The sequence below is a fragment of the Leucoraja erinacea genome, chromosome 13, assembly GCF_028641065.1.
Source record: "Leucoraja erinacea ecotype New England chromosome 13, Leri_hhj_1, whole genome shotgun sequence".
NCBI lineage: Eukaryota > Metazoa > Chordata > Chondrichthyes > Rajiformes > Rajidae > Leucoraja > Leucoraja erinaceus.
Genome location: NC_073389.1, coordinates 33,990,515 through 34,018,139, shown reverse-complemented (window position 1 = coordinate 34,018,139; position 27,625 = coordinate 33,990,515). Strand labels below are relative to the sequence as shown.

General features: G+C 43.1%; 1 long non-coding RNA gene across 1 annotated transcript; it reads right to left on the bottom strand.

Annotated features, from left to right (window-relative positions):
- Window positions 1-8,442: 8,442 nt before the first annotated feature.
- LOC129702845 (uncharacterized) lies at window positions 8,443-9,459 on the bottom strand. The gene is made up of 2 exons (XR_008724451.1): window positions 9,340-9,459; window positions 8,443-8,813 (listed from the first exon to the last, which is right to left on the bottom strand). It is a non-coding gene; the product is annotated as an uncharacterized LOC129702845 (long non-coding RNA).
- Window positions 9,460-27,625: the final 18,166 nt, after the last annotated feature.

The window sequence follows — 27,625 nt, the reverse complement described above, 5'->3', positions numbered from 1 at the left end:
TTGGTTTATTATTGTCACGCTCACCGAAATATAGTGATCAACTTTGTTTGCGTACTATCCAATCCAATCACACAGTAGATGAGAAGAATCATGACATACACGAGTACAGCTGGTTGTGTGAAGAGAAAAATAACCAGTGCAGAATAAAGTGTTGCAGCATTACAGCTACATAGAAAGTGCAGATAAAAATATTGTAAATGTCGCAATGAAGTAGGTTGGAGATTGGGACAACACCTTTAGCATATGAAATGTCAGTTCAGTAGTCTGATAACAGCGGGGAAGAAGCTGTTCCTGAATCTTGTGTTATGTGCTTCCAAGCTTTTGTATCTTTTGCCCGGTGGAAGAAGGGAGAAGAGGAAATGGGAGAAGCAGTGGAACTGCTGCCTCACAGCGCCAGAGACCTGGGTTCGACTCTGACTACTGGTGTGGTCTGTGTGGATTTTGTATATTTTTCCTGCGACCTCATGGGTTTTCTCCGGGTGCTCCGTTTTCCTCCCACCATCCTAAGAATGTTTGTAGGTTAATTGGCTTTTGTAAATTCCCCATAGTTTGGAGGATGGGATAGCACAGAACTAGTGTGCAGGTGATAGATGGTCGGTGTGGACAGTGAGCCGAAGGGCCTGTTTCCATGCTGTATGTCTAAACTCTAAACTAAGCTGAACTTTGCAATTTCCTACGGTCTTAGGCAAAGCAGTCGCCAACCCAAGGTATGGTAATGGCAGTATGAATATTTATTTCTCTAATTTCAAGTAACCCTTGTATACCCTCTCTCTCTCTGTCCCTCCCCCACCCGAGTTACCATGCTAGTTTCACTGTTCCTATCCCTTAGTTATCATCTCTTGCGCAGCCAACAATGGACCTTTGTGAGCCCCATCTTTCATTGGTCATCGGTGCTGGCTCTGATTTCTTCTGTACCTTTTCATACCTCTAGATTCCTTCTCCCCTGACTCTCAGTATGAAGAAGGATCTCGGCCCAAAACATCACATATTCCTTTTCTCCAGAGATGCTGCCTGACCCGCTGAGTTACTTCAGCATTTTGTGCCTATTCTAGTTGCCAACCCAAGTTGTGATGCATCCCAAAAGAACACATTCTACGGTGCATCTGTAGAAATTGGTAAGACTTGTTGGATACATGTCGAATTTCCTTAGTGTTCTAGGTGGCTGTGCACTTCATGGCCAAAGTGCCAGTGTAGTTGTTCCAGAACAAATTGTTGGTGATATTTAATGCCCAGGAACCTGAACCTCTTGTCTCTCTCCACTTTAGCACCATTGATCCTGACTGGGGCATGTAAAACCGGGGACTAACATACTGTACCAAACTACTGTTGTGTTGTGTCTTTTTAATTTTGCTATTCTTTTTCTCACCAATATGTAATTACTGATTCTGTTCTATTCTGTTTTGTAGTTTTTTGCACATTCCGCAGGCATTGCCACTTTTCATTTCACTGCACATCTCGTATGCGTATGTGACAAATAGACTTGACTTGAAAAGAAGATTTAAGAAGGATCTACTTGAACGCTTGAATCAATAGACAACAGACAATAGGTGCAGGAATAGGCCATTTGGCCCTTCGAGCCAGCACCGCCACTCAATTTGATCATGGCTGATCATCCACAATCAGTACACCGTTCCTGCCTTCTCCCCATATCGCCTGACTCTGCTATTTTTAAGAGCCATATCTAGCCCTTGCTTGAAAGTATCCAGAGAACCGGCCTCCACCGTCCTCAGTGGCAGAGAATTCCACAGACTCACAACTCTCTGCGTGAAAACGTGTTTCCTCATCTCTATTCTAAATGGCTTACCCTTTATTCTAAAACTGTGGCCCCTGGTTCTGAACTCTCCCAACAACGGGAACATGTTGAGCGAATCACAAAGACATAGAGGGCTGTGGACCAAGGGCTGGGCAATGGGATTAGCAAGGGTGCCCATGAGTTAGCATTGACAGGTTGAGCCGAATTATTTGCTTTCATGCTGTATAGTTCTATGGTTGTTGTATTGACGATAATACACAATAAAAGATGAAAAGATTTTCCCTATTCTATTCTGATCTTTTCTGCAGGCTAACAAACGAGCTTCAACCTTCTGGATCTGTGCTATTTCGGTTAGTTTCGCCAGCTTTTTAAAAATAACCTACTTTAAATAACCTGTTTCTCAGGATTTGCAGCTAAAACTCAAAATACATGCAAATCAAATTCAATGGAGTTAATTATTATTTTACCAGCTGTGTGAATTTGACCAACGTGAAGCAACCAACTGGAAAGTGTAGATCTTATTCAAGGCGATTCAAACATGTGTAAAGTGATGGTATAGGCCATGTGTGTGCTCCTGCAGTATGTCTCAACCAATTATGAAAGTCTGAAATGAATTAAGAAGATAGAAACATAGAAACATAGAAATTAGGTGCAGGAGTAGGCCATTCGGCCCTTCGAGCCTGCACCGCCATTCAATATGATCATGGCTGATCATCCAACTCAGTATCCCGTACCTGCCTTCTCTCCATACCCCCTGATCCCCTTAGCCACAAGGGCCACATCTAACTCCCTCTTAAATATAGCCAATGAACTGGCCTCAACTACCTTCTGTGGCAGAGAGTTCCAGAGATTCACCACTCTCTGTGTGAAAAAAGTTCTTCTCATCTCGGTTTTAAAGGATTTCCCCCTTATCCTTAAGCTGTGACCCCTTGTCCTGGACTTCCCTAACATCGGGAACAATCTTCCTGCATCTAGCCTGTCCAACCCCTTAAGAATTTTGTAAGTTTCTATAAGATCCCCTCTCAATCTTCTAAATTCTAGAGAGTATAAACCAAGTCTATCCAGTCTTTCTTCATAAGACAGTCCTGACATCCCAGGAATCAGTCTGGTGAACCGTCTCTGCACTCCAAGATGCTATATTTTGCCTACTCTTACATTTTTATGTGTTCATCTGATCAAGTTGATGTGCAATCAGGAAAATTCCCAACTTTCTTTGTCAGATGCAATTTTTCCTAAAGCCACTGAGAACAATGATTTAGTGATGGAAGTTCCCCATCTCAACTCTACGAACATGCTAACTGCTTTAACGGTCTCATTGGGGCAGTCATGAATTTGGTGACTGCAGACTTTTGCAGCAGATAGTTCAAGTAAAACAGCACAATTTAATAATTATGGATGCTTTGCACAAAAAATCGGCTTGCAACCCGATGTGGTTGTTTAGACCGTATTTCTCACAGTCAACACCTTGTTCAGGAATTCATTAAAATTGATGCTTACTTAAGCATGAACAAACAGTTAATTCTGGAAATATTGCAGCAACCAGTCAATGTTTAAGCATTCTTTATTCACCGCATTGGGTTCTTGGTCACCACCCTGACCAAGGCCCTTCTCCCCCGATTGCTCAGTTTGGCCGGGCGGCCAGGTCTATGAAGAGTCCTGGTGGTTCCAAAGTTCTTCCATTTAAGAATGATGGAGGCCACTGTGCTCTTCAGGACTTGCAATGCTGCAGAAATTATTTTATACCCTTCACCAGATCTGTTTCTCGACACCATCCTGTCTCGGAGGTCTCCAGACAATTCCTTCGTCTTCATGGCTTGATTTTTGCTCTGACGCACTGTCAACTGTGGGACCATATATAGACAGGTGTGTGCCTTTCCAAATTATGTCCAATCAATTTAATTAACCACTGGTGGACTCCTAGCAAGTTGTAGAAACATCTCAAGGATAATCAATGGAAACAGGATGCACCTAAACTTAATTTTGAGTGTCATAGCAAAGGGTCTGAATACGTATGTAAATGTGATATTTCGGTTATTTCTTTTTAATGACTTTGCTAAAATTTCTAAACACCTGTTTTCCCTTTTTCTTTCTGGGGTATTGTGTGTAGATTGATGATAAAAAAAAAATTTCATCCATTTTAAAATAAGGCTGTAATGTAACAAAATGTGCAAAAAAGTGAAGGGTTTGAATACTTTCTGAATGCACTATACATCGGGGAAACAGGCCCTTCACTCCAATTCCTTCCTGAGCTAGTCCCATTTGTTGTGTTTGATTCATATCCTTCTAACCCTTTCCTATTCATGTACCAGTCCAAATGTTTTTACAGTATAAACATTGCAATGATACCCACCTGTACCAAATCCTCTGGCGGCTCATTGCACATACCGTCTGTGTGAAAATCTTGCCCCTCAGGTCTCCTTCAAAATCTTTTCCCTTTCATCTTAAATCGATGCCTGCTACTTTTAGACTCATCTGGAGAAAAAAAAATCCATATTTAGACCACCTTATATATGCTCCTCATGAATTCATATATCTCTGTAAGATTATCCTCAATTTCCTACGCTCCAGAGAAAAAAGTAGCAAGTTATATAGTTTCTGCTTATAACCGATGCCCCTCGGCCCTGATAACAGCCTTCTGAATACTTTTTACACCATTTCTTTTTTTTTTCTCCTCTTTTTTTTGTGTTTATTTTATTAGGTTAATACAGTACAAAACAATACAGTGGTACCTAATATTAGGTGCCAACTATGTCATAACGTAATACATTCTATGTACAACCTCTAGTTTTATGTTTTTGAAAAGGAAGTAAGAAAAACAAAAAAAAACAAAAAAATAGAGAGAAGAAAAAGAGGAAAAATAGATAGTAGAAAATAGAAAAACGTGAAGTGTGCATATAAGAAAAGAAAAAGTAGAAAGTAGAAATAGGAGAAAAAGACCCTTAAAAAATAAATTTTCAAATCTTTGTTCGGAGATGTAAATCTATCCACGACCTGACCTGAAATCAGTAATCTTTATGGTACTGCTGCATCGCATGGTTCCAAAAGGTCGATGAAAGGGGACCAACTCCTTAAGAATTGGTCATATTTATCTATTAGTCGGAGTCTCATTTCTTCAAGTTGTGCTATGTCCATCATATTCCTAATCCACATTATAATAGTTGGTATAGCTATATTTTTCCAAAATTTAAGTATCAATTTCTTTCCAATTATTAACCCATAATTAAAAAAAACTTTTTGGTCTTTATTTAAATTGATATCTTCTACTATTATTCCAAATATAATCCATTCCATATTAGGTTCTATTCTTGACGAAGAGCTTTGTAAATTTTGAAACAAACATTTATCGCATCTGGGAAAGACGTTTGGGTAACATTTATTCAACCTCGTTTTTGAATAATATAGCCTATGTAATAATTTAAATTGAATTAAATTATGCCTTGAATTAATGGAATGGAAATGTGTGTTCATCAGATACTTTTCCCATCTATCTTTTGGGATCTTTATCATTAGTTCATGTTCCCAATCTTCTCTTAGTGCCTCTGTTGAGGGTAATTCTCTATTTAATATACTATTATAAAAATATGATATTAGTTTTTGTGAATCAGCGTTAATATTCATTGCTTCTTCTAAAGGGTCTAAAAATATAGTTTGAAATCTATGTATATATTTCTTCATAAAGTCACATATCTGTATATATTTAAAATATTGATTATCATTCAGTTTAAATTTTGATTTTAATTGTTGAAATGATAACAATTTGCCCAATTCATACATATCTCCTACTATCCTAATCCCCAGTCTATCCCATTGTTTATATATTTTGACGATAAGAGATGGTTTGAATGCAGGATTGTTCAATATTGGGGTTAGTACTGATATATTTAATTTCAAGGATAATTTTATTTGTTTCCAAATTCTTATTGTATTGTGAATAATTGGGTTCTTCTTATATATTATACTATTCAATTTTATCGGTGAGAACAAGATTGTTCCTATATCATACGGGAAACACTCCTCTTTCTCCATTCTTATCCACTCCGACTGGTGAGTGGAACTATCCAACTAGCACATTATGTTCTTAATATGCACTGCCCAGTAGTAATACGTAAAGTTAGGTAATGATAAACCCCCAACTTTTCTTTAGGTTTACACAAATGCTTTCGTTGAATTCTGTGTGCTCTATAATCCCATATAAAATTAGTGATATTAGAATCTAGTATTTTGAAAAAATATGTTGGAATATATATTGGGATTGCTTGAAACAAATATATTAATTGTGGTAAGAAAGTCATTTTTATAGCGTTAATTCTATCTATCAATGAGAGCGGGAGCGTTTTCCAAAATTTAATCATATTCAGTTTATTTAATAGTGGCATAAAATTGGCGCTAAATAATGATTTGTGTCTTCTCGTAATTTGAATACCCAAGTACTTGAATTTTTCTGTCTACACCATTTCTAATATAATGATATCCTTTTGATAGCTAGGTGACCAGAGCTACACACATTATTCAATCTGTGGCCTCACCAACATCTTATACAGTTGTACTCAATGCTGTGACCAATGAAGGTAAGCAACCAAATGCCTTCTTCACTACCCTGTCTACTAGTGCAGCCACCTTCAGGGGACTATACATGCAGAACAGTGTGTTCTCTCTGTTTTGCAATACTCTCAAGGGCCCTGGCATTTACTGTGTAAATCCTGCCCTGGATAACTTACAAAACTGCATAACTACTCACTCGTCCAAGTTAAGTTCAATATTCCAATCCTCACCACACTTTTCCAATAGATCTGTTGTTCGCTTAGATAACTTTCTTCATTGTCCACTCTACCACCAATTTTGCTGTCATCAGCAAACGTATTAACCATGCCAATAACATTATCATGCAAATCATTAATATAGATGACAAACAATAATGGGCCCTGCACCAATCTATACAGTCATAGGCCTCCAATGTGAAAAGCAATCCTCCACTACCACCCTCTGACTCCTACAACCAAGAAAATATGTTGTACATTTGGCTAATTGGCTCTGGTTTTCATGTGATCTATCCTTCTGGATCAGCATGCCACACGGAACCTTGTCAAGTGCCTTGGTAAATGTAGATATTGTTGTAGACTATAATGAGGGGGAAAAGGAGCCAATATCACACTTGGATGCCCAATAGCAGTATTGGCCTTTCTTACACACAGATAGCACATTATATGACTTTATGGAGTGTGTTATGGAGTCCGGAAGGCTTCAAAGTGCCCAGACAGAAGATGAGGTGCTGTTCCTCAAACTTAAGTTCGGCCTCATCAAAGCAGCTAGATAGGTCAGTAGAATGGGATGGGGGAATTAATGTGACAGACAACGAAATGTTCAGGGCACCCAGCCGACTGACAGCGGGTGCTTTGCAAAGCAGTCATCCAACCTGCTTTGGTTTCTCCTTTGTAGGGATATCCCATTGTGAGCACCTAATGTAGTATATTAGATTGGGAGAGGTACACATGAATCGCTGTTTCAGCTGAAAAAAACGTATCCCTGCATGGTGAAAGGGGAAAAGGAATATTGCATATATGTTGCATCTCCTGCAGTTGCACGTGAAGGTTTCACGAGAAGTCGTAGGTGGATATGGAGGACAAGGGCGCTGCAAAGTGAACAATCCCTGTGGAATGCAGAAAAGAGAGGGGAGGAATTTCCTTTCCTAGTGTTATTTCTCTCTAACTTCCCTCATTGATCCGCAAATCAGGTTATTCATCAACAAGTTAGACTTGTTCTCTACATCCTATCCAAACCACCTCCAACCTCTCTGCAACTAAAAACTACCTTGCCTTCTCTTTTTTCTAGCTTAAGAGAAATCTTGGAGCTAAAACATAACTCCGTGTCTCTCCACAGTTGCTGCCACACCTGCCGTGTGCAGCATTTTTTTCACGCCTGTCACAATACTTTGCTACCATTTATAAGTGGGAGAACACATTTTTTTCTTTGTGTCAGGTATGTTAATTTAACGGATTTGGACAGAATATTATGAACAGTAACGCGCAACTAATTGGGCAATCGAGATCCAACAATGATTTATTATCACTGCTCACATTGGTAACTATTTTCCGTTACCATCCAGAAGTAATGAAATAAACAGCTATGAATTCCATTCTGAAAGCTCTTTGGAGAAACGTTCAGAATTGCGGATATGACCGGTTCTTTTCCCCCAAAATAATTCCAGTCAGGATATCCTGCAACAGCTTTTGGTAACGAGTGTCAAATAATGAGCTAGTATGTGAACGACCTTTATCAGTCAAAATAGGGCCGTTCCCATGAACTGATTCATTTTCAAAAATACAATCCGATAAAATTGCAACTGTGAATAAAACTGAGAGGTTACAGGCGAAAGAGGAGTGGAAGGCGACATTAAAATCACCAAGCAGACGATAATAAATACGAAAAGCATTGTTAAAATGGCTCTGGTCGTGTCCAGTATAGAGTATTTCTTGGGTGCGGAACGCATTGAAAGCCACTCAAACAGATCGACTGAAATAAGATTTCAGTAAACTCGAGACTCGCGTCACCGCTATGTGGAGATTTATTTTCCATTCTGACTTTCATTTTCATTCCTAGATTGCATGCTCAGTCCTATTCTCTCCGTTGCTTTTGTACGGATTTCTAAGAGCAATGTTCTCGTTCAAAGCAGACAACACACAACCAAATAGTTTTATTGTATTTCAAGACGTGTTTTTATTTATCCGTTGATTTTGTTTTTTAAATAGAAGATATCCAATCGCGTTTATTACATTTCAAGCGAATTAGCAGCCCATAATAAGGGGGAGGAAATGGGGGGAACAATCATGATCTATTTCGCTAGATTATTTCGCTAAACACGATGTTAATTCAAATTATTGATCAATTTCCAGAGCAACAAATTTTGAAATATCGAATTAATTTTAACAAAGGTCGAAAAGTCTCGAGCACAAGCAAGGTTAGAATAAGTCGCATCCGTGGACCTGTTCAGAGTTCAGTGTTTAATTGTCATGCGTATCAGCAATAGAATAATGAAATTTTTACTTGCTGCAGCTTTACAGGCCTATAACGCAAACAAAAAAACACACAAAGAAATATAATCAGTGCTGCGATAATATAATAATCAATAATGCCAGATTATAACAGTGCAAATCCAAAGTCGGCAATGCAATCAAAACAAAGCAGATCGTAATCATATTTGCTGAAGTAGGTTGTGGATGGTGTTGTGCAGTGTTCAAGAGCCTGATAGTTACTGGGTAGAAGTTTTTGAACTTGGAGGTCAGGGTTCTCAAGATTCTTCCCGATTATATAATGTTAACTATTTCTAACTAGTTGTGCAGGTAATTTGCATTTCAATATTTTTAAAATACATCCATTTTTCTACCTTGTCATATTGTATTGACGGCCAGTCAGCGGTTTTCGTTTGGATTATTCAACGTCACTTGGATTAAACTGTTCCACAAAATATGATTCCGCGTTTGTACTAGATATCAGTGCAGTAGTATTTTAATTTATTTATATTTATTTAGTGTCTCTGCAATTACAACTGAGTCGGTTCGAGTAGATGTAGTGATAAACTGCATTAATACCAATGGTAACATGGTCGCGTTTCTTTTTCCAGCGCTGTCTCTCCGTCAGAGTAGTTTATCCTTGTAGATATTTCGAACTGCATGGAGTTCGATTTTTTTCCAAGCGGACTCACGGAGAGAACAGCAGAAAGCAGCAATCAATTCATCGCCTCGTGCCCTTTTTCCAAGCACCAAACGCCTCCGGCCCTGGGACGATTTGGGAAACTTTTTTTTTCCAAAAATAAACTTTATACAGAATAATAAAAAATATATATATATATATATATATATATATACAAAGCAAGAACAGTGCAAAAACTCTTCCGACAGAAACTACCTATGTCTTCATCTTTTATGTCTTCACTCAATTATGTTTGTGCTTCCTCTTTGATATCACCACCTTCCAACCATCCGTGAGTTTGAATTCCAAAACGCGAATGGCTGCAGGGCTTCATTGAAACTGAAGTTTATAAAACGCGTGGACTCCGTGCAGGTCGCACTGCAGTGCGGTCTGTGCTTCGTTCACGCACCCGAACACAAGTCGGCAGCAAGGAGAGTTTCGCTGTGGTTGAAGTTTAACGACAAGCGAAAGAACCTATAAGTCAACAAGTGAGGGATGTTAACCACGCGGAATGCTGCTGCTATGGTCGCGATGACCGGCAGTGCTTGTGTCAACGTGTTTCGATAGGACACGAGGAAATATGCAGATTGACTCTGGTTTGTCCTTTTTCTTTCCTTTGCGCTTTTCCCCTTTGATAGTGAACCCTCTGAACCTGCTCTCTGAAAGCGTTCGGCAGAGGAAGGCTCGGGAAATGTGCACTAAACCTTTGAGAGAAGTTCCCAGCTTTGACAGGTTTCCTGCTTAGTGATACGAGACATTTCATGTCGCCATCTCGCCCAAGCAAAATATAGTCATTATATTGTTAAATGCATTTTATATAAAATGCTGCAATGCCACCGCCGTATCAATCTTTGGAAGTTAATGGCAACCTCGTCAACGTATTAAATATTTTTGGTTCTGCTTCACGTCGCTTTGTATATCTTGAAATAACGTTCTTGAAATAATCCTCGCATTATAATCCTTGCACACACCCAAGTGAACGACACACATGATCCACGCGAATACATCAAACCGCAGCTATATTAAAGTTCGAGGTAATGTCGGACATATAAATGTTCGTTTTAAGCTCAGGCCGCTGTGTTGTAGATCAAGTTAACAAGATCGCGTTTCCTAACAGAAATAGAAAGAAATGGCATGAAACAATCCGTCAATGGGAAATTATAGTAAAAACTACACATAACTACTATTCCAGACCAGGTAACTGGAAAGCTAGGAGAACTGTGTATTGATCCTAAAGGCAGCATTAGTGGAAGGAAACGGACACGCGGTCGGGACCCTTCCTCAGACTGAAAAAGAGTTTGGAGCAGAAAATCTCCCTCCACATCGGCTGCTTGTCTTGCTGATCTCCCCCCGCAGTTTGCTGTTTTTTTAACTCAAGATTCCAGCATCTGCAATCTCTATTGTCTCCCGTTTAGTGGACCTGTGCATGTAGAGAATCCCATAATATAAACCCAACTGCCTATTAATTTGAGCATGGTTTTCTTATAATTCAATTCGCCTATCTGCCAATGCTCCGATATAAATGGGAATACTTATTAATGTAATATTAATTGACACATTATAACTGGGTGGAACAAAAAAAAACCCAGCAGCTGTCGGAATTCTGAAATAAAATTAGACCCTGCTGGAAACACGGTAAGTCAGACAGCACCCGAAACGTCACCCATTCCTTCTCTCCAGAGATGCTGCCTATCCCGCTGAGTTACTCCAGCATTTTCTGTCTTGTGGAGAGAGAAACAGTTACTGATTCAGGTCCGAGACTCATCAGAACAGAACAGCGCTTAATGATATGTAGTATGTAAAGCAGACAGACAGGCGAGCCCTTTCAAAACGTTTTCTAAAAATGAAACAGTGAATAAGTTACTCCTGCTTTTTGCGTCTATCTTATGATTAAAATTGAATCTTGATCATCAGTTCCAGTGGTTGTTAACAATAGTGTGGACATTAACAAGGTATGGGGAATTTATAGTTACAGTTTAACAAATAAAATATTGCCTCAATTGTTTAAGTGGAATTATCAAATGGAAACTTAAAAATATTCTCACACAAAATAAGTAATTAGTAAAAATAATAGTCTGAGAGAAGAGTTTCAATATCTGTAATATACAGCATGACAAAAAATATCATGCAAATACGTTGTGGTGCATTGCTTCAATTCCTGGTCTAACCCAGTTTTAATTTTATAAGTATAAGTTCAATTCCACATTATCTTCTTCACCAGCATGCATCAAGTCCCAGGCTACATTCAAGCGGGGACTAATAAAGATAAAGCAACATTCTTGCCACACAGGTTCAAACATTTGACCTTGACAGTCAATGGCTTTAATCAGCAAGTCCTCTACCACTAACATCCTGACCAGAAACTCCTGAACCAGCTTCATAAAAATTGTGGTGAAAAGAACAGAGGTTGGGCATCCTGTGGTGATGAATCACTTCCTGATTCTTCAGGATCTTTCTACCATTTATACAGTAAGTCACAAAACACCTTGCCTGGATGAGTGCAGTGCCAAGGACACTCTCCACTATCCCAAACATTCATTCCTTCTAACACCAATGCAGAGTAAACTAGTTATAAAATATATTATTATTATTCACCTGGGCTGCTCCAACAACACCTCCCCAAACCCATGACTTCTATCAGCAAGAAGTATAAGTGCAGCAGGTACAAAGGAACACAACTTACTAGTTCCAATCCAAGTAATGCACCATTATGATATGGAAATATCTCACTCGTCCTTTGTCATTCTTGTCTCCAGATCCTGGAACTCTATGCCCAGCAGAAGTGTGGGAGAACCTTCACCTGAAGGACTGCAGCAGTTCAAGAATGTGGCTCACCATCTTCTCAAGAACAATTGGAGATGGGTACTAAATGCTGATTTCCTAACGATGTTCAGATCCGAAAATAAATAACATTTAAAAAAAATCCATGACTATTGTGAACTGCTCCAACTATTTCTACAATCGGAAATGGAAATACATGCAAACTGTAGATGTGAAAGTGACAAATTTCCAAATTATTACAATTCTAAAGTGATGATTTATGCTTTCTGTTATTTCCCTGTTGATGCATTATTTATGTATGCTGCCAGTTTGTTAAACAGGAAAATATTTGTTTACAATCAATTTACATTCAAAATGTGCTCCACAAAGCAGAACTACTGACCTGATGGCATCTGGAAATTAAAATATAACACATAAATGCCTTGCAGATGGTGCATCTTATTTCAGTTAACAAGAATAGATTTCCTTTCCCATTAAAAAAATGTGTGGTTAGAAGCTCCCCCCCCCCCCCCCCCCCCCCCAAACACCCCCCCCCCCCCCCCTCCCCCCCCCCCCTCCCCCCCCCCCCCCCCCCCCTCCCCTCTCCAAACACCCATTTCCGACCACCAACCTCCATACGAAATGTAGCTACAAGAAGGAAACGTGTTGGCCTATTGCTATATTTTGTTGACTCCCACGTGTGAATATATCTTCAGGTGTGACATGTAGCTGAAAATCCCTGCCTATACCAAGATTTGCAACACAAAAGCAATGAATAAAAATGGAACTAAACAAAACTTTATCTCATTTATAGTAATCATCATGCCACACGTCTTAATTTTGAACCAAAGTAACTGCACATTAACTCAATCTTGTAGTAATCCTTGTAGATTAACACCTATTTGCATTTAAACTGTGCCAAAGCACCCCAAATTAGGAATTTGGAATGGATGAAGGAGGGGGTGATTCATGCTGAGGCTGAACAATAGCTTGTAATATTTTTCAGTGTAGCTTTTTTTCATGGTTCAAAACTAAGATTTTATTTCGGAGTCACGTGAGTGACTACGTGAAGAACCCCGTCCAGCCGCACGTGCGACATGACGTCAGAGGTTTCCTGCCGGGTGCTTCGCGAGGGCAGACTATGGGCTGTGGGGAAACCCCGGTTCTCGCCGCGGAAGCGGATATCTGGGGAATGTCGGGTTTCGCGAATTCAGTCACTGACAAGGTGGTAAGTGAATTCCGAAGCGCTCCGGGTGCCGGGACGGTTTCTCTCCGATAGGCATATAGACGCTGGGGTTCCCGGGGAGGGGACATCCAGCAGACCAGGTGCCGGGAGGGGTTTTCCCCTCCGATATGCATATAGACGCTGGGGTTTCCGGGTAGGGGAAATCCAGCAGCATTGCGGTGCCAAGACCGCGGTGGTCCCCAAGATATGGGGTAAACCAACCAAAATGGCCATCCCTGGTACCGGGAGGGTTCCCTTCCGGTAATGAGAAAATTTGGAGGTTGGCCAGGATGGAGCTCCTAATGGAGAGGAGGCTCCATCTAGATACATTCCAACAACAGGAGTTGTGTCAGCTCGTGACTATGGGAGAGCCCGCACCAGCAGAGCCTTGGACAGGGCTGCTTAAAGGGGATGCCGAGTATATGGCAGTGATGGGCATATGGGAGAGCCTGCGCCAGCAGCGCCTTGTAACAGGGCTGCTTAATGTATGGCAGCAGCACCTATAGAAGGGCTGCGTAATGTCTCCCTCATGGAGGAGGTGAGCTTACCGGGGCAGTTTTGTTCTGAACCTGAAGTTGGAGGTATTGCAGAGCAGCATACCTCAAGGCATGGAAGCCGCCGGGTCTGTATTAGGCTGACACCGAGTCCATACCAGCGCGGGCTTATTGGAGAAGCCGTGCCAGCAGCGCCTTGTAGCAGGGCTGCTTAATGTCTCCCTCATGGAGGAGGGGAGCATGCCGGGTCAGTGTAACCTGACGCTGAGGGTATAGCCGAGGAGCATACCCCAAGGGATGAAGGCTCGTGTCAGAGGTACCATTCCTGGCAGCAAGGTTGCCATCCCAACACAATGCAGTGAACGCCACTATCAGGGGACGTTAGAGTCAGCCGGCGAATCTTCTATTCAGGTAAGACCTATTCCACAGGCAAAACCTGGAGGACGAAGCATAAGCTGTTGGACCAATTAGGCCAACGACGAGGAAGGCTTCATAGTTTCGGTGACAACGCACCCCACGGCTTCATCGGCAGTAAGCGGTTCACTGAAGCTGGTGGCAGCATGAAAGCTGGCCAGAGGGTCCACGCATTCTACCAGGGTTACTCTACAACTAAGGGACCACTTACAAGTTGGTAAGATTACACTTGGTTGTACAATACACAACTGATTAAAACATTGTCATCTACTCAGAGGCATTTAACCAGGTAAAACTAGACATTACTAGCATTCCAAGCAGGTTGGAATTGGGCCAGAATTGTGTTGAGGGAGGCTCAGTATTTTAGCCAGGATTGCCTTCGAGACAGGCTCGGAAATATGGGCAGAATTGTCTTTCAAGGTAGGGTCAGAATTGTGGCAAGAATTGTCTTTTGAGGGGCAGACACGAAATGATGGCAGGCGTGGCCTGTTCATTATGAAACATTGCTGATTAAATTGATTTCATAGGGTGTTTCTATTTACAGTGGTCATATTTGGAGGCATTGCTATGATGAGGCAATTTAACAGTATGATGACAATAAATCATCCAAAAAAGACTACTCAAGAGTTCAAAAACACTTGTTATGTATTGTCTGGATGATATTTTGACGCTGTATTTTGCTAAAATCCACTGTTTCAGTCTCAAGCTATTTGAGAAATTGGGCTCTATCCAGTTAAAATTAAGTTGTTATCAAATGGACATTGGGATTTCCCTTTGGCTATTAGTCGGCCAGTGACTCCATCCTGGGCAACAGATTGGAGTCAATAGAAACTTGGAACAGCCTTGTTGTTATAAAGTAGTTTTCTATTCATTAAGACCAATTGGCAATGTAATGGATGTGATGCAGCTGTGCAAGTGGGAGAACTGACAGCATGCTAAATGGCAAACTTTAAAGTGCCATGTAGGTCATTGTTAACACACCTTTGTTATTACCAGCTGAAGCTGCTAAAGTCACAATGATGGACAAACAGTATTCAGCATTGCTCCAGTAGTTTGAGCAGTAAACATTTCATTATATTGCAAAATGATGCTAATGGCCTAAGGTGGGAAATTGCGAATGTCATCTCTAGTTTGGAGGTGGAGGAGATTTGCATGTGTTATTGATTCTTGTTATTGGTATCAACTATCTATAGACCCTATGTGCATTTTATGGGTTATAGAGTGATTGAGCGAATATGCATATCTGCATGCTCATCATATCTTGATACATTATGATGGTGGCATATGATAGTCACGTGGATGCAATCAAGTAAAATAATCCTGTAATAGGTACATAATCTCATTTGCCACTGGAGTATCAAGTACAGAGCAATGACAACACAGAATGGGTGTTGGACCATACCGTATTTATGAAATTCTGATTCAATGCAAAACTGAATATAGATATGTTGTTTTCATGTTAATTCACAGGTTCCAAAGATATGTGGCATAAAAGTGGCGAAAGATACATTCTCGCTGCAAGCAGGAGGAATGGTCTTTTATGTCTTCCTCCATTTTGCTTCATCAGTCGGGTCTTCAAATAAGTCATCATGAGCCCGCTTTAGGTTTCCTGCTGTGTGATTGGCCTATGCAGTTTGATTCCCGATTTGTTGGGAATAATAATAATGCAACCTTATATGGTTATTCTAAACGTAACTTTGCTAGTTCAGCCTGTGGCTCGGGAAATCAGCCGTTGCATGATAAAATCAATTTATGTTCTACAGATTCTCCTACGGCTTAGGTTGTCACACCTATTATTGTATCTATTCGGAGTGCTGGGATAGTACCAAAAAAGCAGTACTTTGCTTCTTCAAAAGATGGGAAGCGTTTGTTTAACGCTCATATAACATTTAAAATGGTACAGATTTCTGAGCTCTTGGAGTTCATTTTAAATGTTCTTTGACAATATTAATAACTGTGCCAACGTGCTTTTCATCAGATTTGCTGCAGCAAACGAGATCCACTTTGTTGGGTTCACCCTGGATATCGAGTTAGAAAAGGATATCTTTAACACAAGTTTTTCCAGGACAAGTACAATGCAGTATGGGATGTTGACATTGTGTTAACACTATTTCAACAGGGGTTTCCAGCTACATTCTTAGCTTTGGCCGGATCTCATTAGGTAGTTATCCTCCTGGCGCTGGTTTAGCGCAACAGGTCAGTCGCTACATAATTGCGACAGGACAGGATGATTACACCTGTAAATAATATGTATAGTATTTTATGTTATAATTTATTTAAGCAGAGCAGTAGGGGTGTCGGGTCTCAAAATAGGTCAAAGCATACCCAGGGACCTTTCGTTGTGTGAGGGCATGTCAAGGTCACCAAGAGCCTTTGAGGCTCTGAGCTAGCTATGATTGTTAGTTAAAAAAACTTTATAAGAACGTATCTGTTCAAACCATTTCCAGGTGTTAAAACGGAGTTGAGTTATGCAGGAGTAGATACTGATTCCAGATCTCACTCCACCAGGGCTGCTACAACAGCAGCAGCAAGGGTTAATTACGTTCCGGTTGGACCACATCTTAACGGCTGCAGCTTGGTCAAACAAACAAATTTCCAAACATTTTATAATAACACGTTGCCAGACCAGGGGTATTTGTCAACTTTATTTTACGTTCTGTTATAGGTTCGATCCGGATGAGAGATGTGACTATTATTATTACTTCATTTAACAGCATCAGCATGTTTAAATCTATATCATGACTGTATGCATTATGAATGTTTTCCCTCATTTGTTAATGGAGCAGTTGTGGTTGAGTAGACTCGTTTCTCACGGCATGAAATCACAGGGCTTTGAAATCTTCACTCACGTGACGCTGTAGTAAAGTAGTAAGATTAAACGAGAACTTACCAGTTTGAAGTTTGATCTTTATTTTATAAGGAGTTACGATGAGGGACTACGCACCCTCCGCTCCCAACCCTCATAAAGGTCATCTGGTAGCTCTAGTCTTCTCTCATCTTACTATTACACTTCAGTCACTATTATCTGTGATTTCACACCGCTGCTTTGAAGCAGCTGGACGGGGTTGATTCATGTAGTCCCTCATCGTATCCGCTTTGGCATTCAACCATCTGTCAACCTAGTAGCTGTTTTGCGAGTATTACTTTTGCAGAATGAAAGAGTTCTCTTTATATGTTCTGTGAATGATGTCTGCAGAGTATGGGATTTTTTTTTTGGATTCTTGGAATAGATCATTTGCTTTTATTAGGTTTAGAACATAAATTGCTGGAGTAACAGCAGGTCAAGCAGAATCTCTGGAGGATAAGGATAGATGGCATTTCGGATCTGGTCCCCTTCTTCAAACTGCTCTTTAGTTTTTACTTGCTGAGTAGGCAACATGACATACTGGCAATTAACAGAAGAGATAATGGGCAAGAAAATTGTTACATACAGGGCCAAAAGGTAATACAAATGTCAATTTGTTTTGAATTTACTGTGTGATGCAAGCAAACTTTTTGTCTAGGCAGTAGTACTTGCAAAACTACCAGGCATCAGAATTGCACAAAATAGGTAGATTGTTCTATCATCTGTTGTGCAACATTGACTTGGTGCCAACACTGCTAAGGTGTAGCCTATGCCATGGTTAGCTAACAAGCTCAACCAAATTTTTAAAAACAGGAAGAAGTACCTCGCCTGTACTATCTGAAGAAATTGACAGATATTTGCAAGTTGATGTTTGATTTGGGGGAATGCTGGTTGTCGAGAATTCTGGCTACTTCTATACCTTTCACAGTTTCTGGAGTATCCTAAAAATGTGGCAGAGGTAAGAATTATATTCCCCATTCTGAACTTTAGCCAGATGTTATTGGTCATGAACATGGGGGAATTTGGTAATCAGTTCTCTTAGCACGGTAGGATAAGCGGGTGCTTGCAGGGCAGAAAAAAGGGAAATCCAGGAAGATGTCCTTTCCACAAACTATTTTCCAGGAGCAGTTTTCCCAACATGCACATCAAAGATGCACATCCCTGGCCCCCACCTTTGCGATGTGTTTGTTTGTGCGTGCGCGGTCGGCAGCAAAGATCCTGTAGGTTGCCGCTATGGTCGAGGCTTTCCAGGCAAGTGACCAAAACCCCTGGCGACTCATGGAAACCTTGGGTGGGGCACAAGGTCTTCAGAGGTTTCCGTTCAAGTTTCCTAAGTGGGACAGGGGCATTTACTTCTGTTTCTCTTTCCATGGATGCTGTTTGTTTTACTGATTGTTTCCAGCACTTTTTTGCAACAGATATTTAAACTAAAGCAGCAAGGGGAAAATGCATTCCTTTTTGATATTTGTGTGCTTTGAAGGAAGATGACAAGCAGGATAAATAGCTTCATTTTAGTACTTAGGGGGAATATGAATAATCTTGTAATCTTTAAAGGAAATATTTTAGGTATTTTTGTGTTCTTTTCTAATTCATTTCTAACACCGGGTGGTGCCCGTAATGTATATAACCAGTATGTCTCGTCAGCAGTCTGTCTTGTCCCTTCTCTGTTTTTATTATTTTAAGTATGTCTTGAATGTTTGCTTTAATGTCTCTTGGTATGTGTAGATGGTTTATGCATGCAACCTATAATGTAGCTACCTCAATACCACTAACCACGCCCAGTCATCTCAGTATAACTGTGATATCTTCCCCTTGCTCCTCCCTTGGTTCCAGTACGCCTGAAGACTAGATGCAGTCAGTACTGGGACGTGTTTAACATGTGCCTTTATTAAAGACTCAGTAAAGTTACAGTGTGTCAGACTTAACTCCTTTACATGGTGTCAGTAAATTAAACGCTCGCCTCCTGTTTATCGGGTTTTATTTGCTCCTAGTTTTACTAGTGTTTAATTCCCCATTTACCATGGCATTCTCGTGCTGCAAGCCCTCTCCCCTTGTCTTTGACGCTGACATTGCGGAGCGATGGGCTACTTTCGTGATGGACTACAACCACTTAATCAACATCGTGCACCGAAACAACCCTGATGCAGTCAAAGCCTCACTCCTGCTGAACCTTGCCGGTCCCAATGCTATGAAGCGTGCTCAGGCTTTCACTTACAATCCAGCAGTCCTGGATGACAACGACCAGGTCATCGAGCCGGCGGAATCTGCCGGTATGTCTCTTACGCAATTTTGCGGAGATTTGTGACTTGCCCTCTAACCGTATCTTGGAGCGGGCTAGATTCTTTACAAGGAAACAGCAGCCTGATGAACCTGTTGAATGTTTTATCGCTGACCTGCGCTACCTTGCTCAGCGGTGCCGTTTCGAGAACATGCATGATCAGCTCACCAGAGATATTTTGGTCACCGGCATGCTAGATCAGAAGCTACGAGCAGAGCTGCTGCGAAGACCGGATCTCACCCAGACTGAGGCTATGCATGTATGCCGTATAGCTGAGGTGGTTGACCCGCCACGTGGGCAGAGGGGATCTGATAATCAGGCTATTAATTTGACTGGTGTTGCTATGCCCCGTCGCAAGCAAGACAACGTTCGCCCTGCACCGCGGCTGACTTATGCCACTCGGGTCCCGTTTGTCAAGAAGTGCCCCAACTGCAACTATGTCCACTCTATGCAGTCGCAATGCCCAGCATTTGGGAAAGCTTGTAATTTCTGTAAGAAGATGAACCATTTCTTAGCTGCCTGTTGCTCCCGTGGGATCGTTCCTCCAGCTCCCAGACAAGTTTTAAACAACCTTCAACAAGTTGATAACGAATTCACTTCACAGTCTTCTGTCGACACTGCCCTCGAATCTGAACCCAGCATTTCCATGGGAGATGCCAGTGTTTATTCTCTCCTTCATAATCAATCTCGCCTCCCCGATCCTTCTGTGCTTGTCACTGTCAACAACAAGTCCTTCACTGCTAAGCTCGACACGGGGCCGAAGGTGAATGTTATGTCAACATCCCTGTTCAGGAAGATAAGGAATAATGAGCTGTTAACTGCTGATCGCTCCATATTGCGTGCTTATGGGGGAGAGGAGCTAAAACCTGTGGGGAGGGCCTCCTTCCACTGTGTGCTGAAGAAATCTTCGTGTGACCTGTCATTTTTCATTCTTGACTGTGACTGTGTGACTCTGTTGAGCAATCAGGCGTGTCAGGATCTCGGGCTGGTGTCCTTTGACCGTACTGTCCACGAAGTGCGGGTGATGCTGAATCCACTCTCCGAGTACCCTGACCTATTTGATGATGAACTGGGTAAGCTGCCCCTTGTATACAAGATCGCAACTGACCCGTCGGTTGTACCAGTGGTCCGTGCTCCACACAGGGTGTCGTTTGCCATGAAGGGCAAGGTCGAAGCCATGCTGAAGAACATGGTTGACATGGGAGTGCTTGAAGCTGTCAGCGAACCCACCGAGTGGGTCTCCACCATGGTCGCCACCATGAAGAAGGGTAAGAGCGAGATACGGGTGTGCATCAACCCCAAAGACTTAAATCTGGCAATAAGACGTCCTCATTACCCTATGAGGACTGTAGAAGATGTTGCTGCCCAGGTCGGTCAGGCCACGGTGTTCTCTGTCCTTGATGCCAGGAGCTCATTCTGGCAAATACCTCTAGACAAACATTCCTCAGACTTGACCACTTTTGGCACCCCCTTCGGACGATTCAAATTTTTGCAGATGCCGTTCGGCATCAACTCTGCCAGCGAAGTGTTTCAACGCTCCATGGAGCAACTGTTTGCTGGCCTGCCGTGTGCCATTATCGTGGATGACATCCTGGTTTATGGGAAAGATGCTGCTGAGCACGACCACAACCTCCGACGGATTCTAGACCGCGCTCGCCAAATCAACTTAAAACTTAACCCGTCAAAGTGCAAGTTCCATGTAGCTGAAGTACCCTGTGTTGGCCACATCTTCACAGCCCACGGGCTGAAACCTGATCCGCAGAAGACCAACGCTATCTCCGAGCTGTCTGCCCCGACCGACGTGACCAGCCTGCAGCGTTTCCTGGGCATGGTCAACTACTTGGGAAAGTTCATCCCCGACCTCAGCGAGCTGAGCGCACCTCTGAGGCAACTGACGAAAAAAGACATTGCCTCGTCCTGGTTCCCCCAACACCAGCAGGCTTTCGACCGTCTCAAAACAAAGCTTATTAGCACACCGACTCTCAAGTTTTTCGATCTGCAACGTCCTATTGTAGTTGCGTGTGATGCTTCCCGCTTCGGACTCGGTGCTGCCTGCCTGCAACTCCATGATGACGGCTCGCTGCAGCCCATTTCTTATGCCTCGCGTACCATGACAGACACTGAGCAGCGCTATGCACAAATCGAGAAGGAGCTTCTTGCGGTTGTGTTCACCTGCTCCAAGTTCAAGGACTTCCTTTTCGGTACCAGGTTCACCGTCGAGACGGATCATCAACCCTTGGTGACCATCCTCAATAAGCCTATCCATGTCGTTCCTGCTAGACTCCAGCGCATGATGTTACAGCTCCAGCGGTTCGACTTTCTGATCGTGTACAAGAGGGGCACCGAGATGCATGTGGCCGACGTGCTGTCCCGGGCCCCCCGGTCCTCCTGTGACAGGCACCCCTACGAGCAGGAGGATCTGCAGGTACTCAATGTCAACTTTGTTCCCTCTAAACAGCTGCAGTGCCTGGTTGAGCACACCGCCAACGACCCCGACCTGCAACAGCTCGCAGCTGTCATCCAGCGGGGGTGGCCCAACAGACGCACCTCGCTGCCTGCGGGCGCCCACCCTTTCTTTCTGGTCCACGACGAGCTTGTGCTCCGGGAAGGCATCATCATCAAGGGTCACAAGGTGGTTGTCCCTGCCTCCCTATATGACTTGTACTACAACGCTGCCCACATGGGGCATCCCGGAGCCGATGCCACCGTCTCACATGCCCAGGAACAATACTATTGGCCAGGCATGGCCAAGTACATTAAAGCCCGAGTAGCCTCCTGTCCTGATTGCAACACTCTTACCCCACATCAGCAGCGCCAGCCACTTCTGCAGCAGCCTGCGCCTGCCGTGCCCTGGACCTCGCTGGCTGCTGACATATTCGAATGGCGAGGCAAGCACTACCTGGTGTTGGTTGACTCATACTCCAACTGGTTCGAAGTAGACCTTCTCCCTGCTATCACCTCTGAAATGGTTATCAGTAAGCTGCGCAGACATTTTGCTACCTTTGGGCCCCCGGTCCGCTTGCAGACCGACAATGGCCGTCAGTTCACCAGTGCAGAATTCCAGGCTTTCGCTGTGAAGTGGAACTTCACTCACTATACCAGCAGCCCCGATTGCCCGCAGAGCAACGGCCTGGCCGAGCGTGCTGTCCGCAGTGCTAAGAATTTGCTCGAGCAGTCTCGTCTCTCCAATGGTGACTTCTACCAGGGCCTACTAAACCTTCGCAACATCTCACGGGACCCTACCATGCGATCCCCGTCTAATGTCCCACATGCTTCGCCCACCGATGCCGATCGCCCAACAATCCCTGGTGCCCAAGGTCCTACAGCCTGCCGCCATCCAGCAACGGATTGCTCACAAGCATGAGATACAGCGCCGCTCCCACGACAAGTCCTGCCGCCCGCTCTCAGCACTACTGCCTGGCCAGGTCGTCCGCATGCAGACAGCCACCGGATTCTCCCGACTCGCCACCATTGTTGGTGTGGACGATTCCCCGAGATCTTACCTGGTGGACTTTGATGGGACTGTCTACCGCCGGAGGCGCCAGCACCTGTTAGCCGTTAACGAGCCTCAGCCTACGCTCCTCCGTTGCGTTTCGAGCCTGTCATTACTAATTACCCCGCAGCTCCCTGCATGCCCCGGTCAGTTCGCTTGCCGCATTCTCCTCCCTTTGCGCTTCCTGGTTCCGGGCGAATGATCTCCTCCCCTGCACGCTCTCCCTCTCCTCCTTCTTCCCCGTCTCCTCCTCCTGGCTCACCTGTGTCGGTTGGGTCACCTCCAGCATTCCCGGTTGGGTCTCCGCCGCCTTTCTCCTTCCCGGCTGCTACTGCTCCGCCTCCTCTTCTATCTGGTGGGGAGGGTGATGGTGCTATACGCACACGCTCGGGTCGGATTGTCAAACCTCCTGTCTGTTACGGTGATTTCGTTTAAATTTGCATGTGTTGTATAATCACACTGCCACTGTTATAACTTCAATTTTAGATTTCTAAGGGAAAGGATGTAGATGGTTTATGCATGCAACCTATAATGTAGCTACCTCAATACCACTAACCACGCCCAGTCATCTCAGTATAACTGTGATATCTTCCCCTTGCTCCTCCCTTGGTTCCAGTACGCCTGAAGACTAGATGCAGTCAGTACTGGGACGTGTTTAACATGTGCCTTTATTAAAGACTCAGTAAAGTTACAGTGTGTCAGACTTAACTCCTTTACAGTATGTTTTATGTGGGGGGTGCGGGGGTGGGGGGAATCGGGGGAAACTTTTTCCAGTCACTTACCTCGACGGAGATGTGATCTTTTTCCGTGTCGCATCTCCGTTCCCCCCCCCCCCCTCCTGCGGCTTATATCATGGAGTGGTGCAGCCTTTCCTGGAGACCGACATGGAACTTCAAGCCGCAGGTGCGGTACGGACTTACCATCGCGGAGCCTGGGATCTTTTGCTGAGGATCGCCAGTGTTGGAGCTCCGACCGCAGGGCCTGTGAACTTTAACACTGTGAAGCAGTGGTCTCCAGTAAGAAGCGGCCGACTCAGGAGCTCCATGCCGCGGGATCCGTTCTGACACCGGAGTTTCGATCATCAGGACGAGACGACTTGAATAGCTGACCGTCGGCTGTTCAAAGGCCGCGACCATGGGTGAACAAAGGAGGAAGATGACTGAACTTTATTGAGGAATGCTGATTCCACTGTGGTGGATGTTTATGTTAAACATTATTTTATGTGCTGTGTGTATTTTTGCTTTTTACTTAATGTGGCTGTATGGTAACTAAAATGTCATTGTACCTTGATTGGTACATGTGACAATTAAATTGAATCTAGTTATTTGAGTTGTTACGATGGACCAGGATACAGGGCTTTTTAATAAATATTACAGTCATATCCATTTTTCTCTTTCGATGATGATTGTAGTTTCTGCTAAGGTACAAAATGATACTACACAATTTCACAGCAAAAGTCAACTAATGCAGCTATTTCTTCTTCCCCTTTGACGCTAACATTCAAAACGATGTCTCATAAGATAATATGTAAAGAAGACACAAAGTGTTGGTTGTAACTAAGTGGGTCAGGCAGCACTTCTGGAAAACATGGACAGGTGACATTCGGGTCAGAACCCTTCTTCAGAATGATTGTAGCAAGAGGAAAAGGTTGGAATGGAGGTATGGACAGGGCAAAACTTGGCAAGTGATAGGTGGATACTGGTGAGGTGAACTTTTGATTGGCAGACGGTTAGACAAAAGCCAGATATGAAAAGACAAAAAGTGTGAGAAAAGGATAGAAGAGGTGAGATTGAAGCGCAAGTGTTCAGTGATGTAAAGGAGGCCACATTAGCAGCACCAAATGCAGTGGATGAGGTCTGAGTAGATGCACATGAACCTCTTTCTTAACTGGAAGGACTGCTGAAATCCCTGGATGGATGTGGGGTAGGTACTTTCCTCTGCAATCACTGGAGATATTATAGCTGTCCCTACACATCCTCCCTCACATCCATCCAGAATCCCCAGCAGTCCTTTCAGGGGAGACAGAGGTTCATGTGCACCTCCTCTAACTTCATCTACGGCATTCAGTGGTATCAGCGAGACCAAGCGAAGACTAGGTGACAGTTTTGCCAAACACTTGCGCTCTATGCGCCAAGGCCTGCTGGATCTCCCAGTTGATTTTAGCTTCCCTTCCTATTCCCATACCCATACTGGCCTGGGCCTCCTCCAATGCCAGAGTGAGGTCACACATAAATTGAAGGAACAGCACCTCATATTGCACTCTGGTAATGGTATGAACATTGAATTCTCCAATTTTAGGTAAACAAATCCCCACCTTTTCTCCCCTTTATTTCCCTCTCTCCTACCTGTGCTTCACACATCTGTTCTTTGCATCTCTGGCCTTCGTCCAACTTTCTGCCAAGCAAAACACCTCCATACCTTCTTTACCTTTATCCACCTATCACTCGCCAGTCCCCACCTCTCCTCCAGCTTTCTCTCCCACCACCCATCCCACCCCCCCTCCCCCAACCAAACACTACAATAGGCCTGAAGAAGGGCCCTGACCAAAGGTCTCCTGTCCATGTTCTCCAGAACTCCTCCTTGACCCACTGAGATACTCCAGCACTTTGTGTCTTTTTTTGGTAAACCAGTATCTGCAGTTCTTCTGTCTATAAAATAATTCACATGGTTTCCAGAATAGAGGGAATGTGGATTTCTGCTCTTTATAATACTGAAATCTAAGCATTGCAAATTGTTCAGTTTGAGCAGAGTTAATTTGAGTTTTGTTATACGAGACTCTATATAAGAAATATTGTCACTAGAAAATACGTAATATTTCAATGTGTCTATTCATTCTATTAAATGCTCCAACAAACATTACAGCAATTACTTCTACATGCCTGGACATGCCTGGTCCTGACTGCAGGGAAGCATCTCACAGTATGAGGACTCCTCTCAGCAGAGTGCATTCTGTAGCCATATAATTTTATGTAGACAATAGATAAACAATGTTTATAGAACCATTACATTTTATTTGTCCAGGATAGCTACATTTTGGTATCGGTATGTCACTATCACATACACCGAGATACAGTGGAAAGCTTTGTTTTGTTATTATCTAGGCAAATCATACCGTAAATGAGAACATCACGCACATTAAACCCTTGTTATAACGGACCATAGGGGAGCGAATGATGTCTGTTGTTGCCAATTGTCCACTGTAACTGAGTAAGGAACTATCATTGTATAATAGACAATTCTAAGTACAGGGTAGTAGAAACAAATAAATTGCAGATGTTGGGTAATACACAAAAGGACATAAAATGTTGGAGTATCATGGATAGGTGACATTTTGGGGTGAGACCCTTCTTCAGACTCTAGTTCTGGAACTGGGCCTGGAATCCATGTGAATTGACAGCCCCAGTAAGTTGACAGCTGGGGGAGAGACGAGGATCGGTGGAGTCATTGATTGCGGCCCGTGGGCGGCCGGAGTACAGGTAGTCGGTGGCGGTGGCGATGGCGGCGCATGCGCGGCTGAGGAAGCTTTGTGGGCCGGCGGCCAGGGAGGCATTGCGGGCTGGGGATGGCGTCAGTAGCCTGACCTGGCAGTGAAGGTCCTTCCGCCATAAGCAAAATTCATCATAAAATGGTCCGTAATAACGAAGGTTTACTGTACTACAAAAAAGAAAATGAACAGAATGTAGAATACAGTGCTACAGCTACAGAGAAAGAGCAGATTTAAAAAAGTGCAAGAGTCAATACAAGGGAGACAGGAAAATCTGGAATTCTTTCTTAGCATATGAGAGGTCATACAAGAGTCAGATAACAGCAAGGAAGAAACTGTTCTTGAATCTGGTGGTAGGTGCTTTAAAGCTGTTGTACCTTCTGCCAACAGGAGAGGAGATAAGAGAGAATGACCAGGGTGTGAGTGTCAGCAAGAAATGTGCTGGAGTCAATGGGATGGAAGGGGAATGGGCTGATGATGGTTTACATGATCTACTGGGCTACTTTCACAATTCCCTGCAATTTCTTGTGCCGTTGAGCAAACTGTTGCCATAGAAAGCATAGATGTGTCCATGGTGCATCTGTAGGATGCATTCCATGGTGCATCTGTAGAAATTGTAAGAGGAATTGCCGACATGCCAAATTTCAATAGTCTTCTCACAAAATAGCGGCATGTATGTACTTTCCTGGCTACAGTGTCAATGTGGTTAAACCATGACAATTTGTTGGTGATATTTACACCTAGGAATTAGATAGGGAGAACACGGATATGCCTTCCTTGGCCAACATAACCCCCCAATGATATTACAATATGTCACAGATGCCAACGTCAGAAGCTCCTGCAAGAGTTTGAACCCTCGAAAAGCATCTGAACCTGATGGTCTACCTTGTCGCATTCCCAAAACCTGTAAAGACCACTGTCTGGAGTTTTAGTAGACATCTTCAACCTCTCATGACTGAGGTCTGAGGTTCCCAACTGCTTTAAACGGGCATCAATTAACGCCCAAGAAGTGTAAGGTGTCATACCTCAATAACTACCAACCAGTGGCACTAATGTCTGTGGTTATAAAGTGCTTTGAGAGGTTGGTTATAACGCTTATCAACTCCTACCTCAACAAGATCCTAGACCCACTACAATTTGCCTACTGTCACCACAAGACAGTAGAAGATGCAATATTCTGCACTCTGCACTGG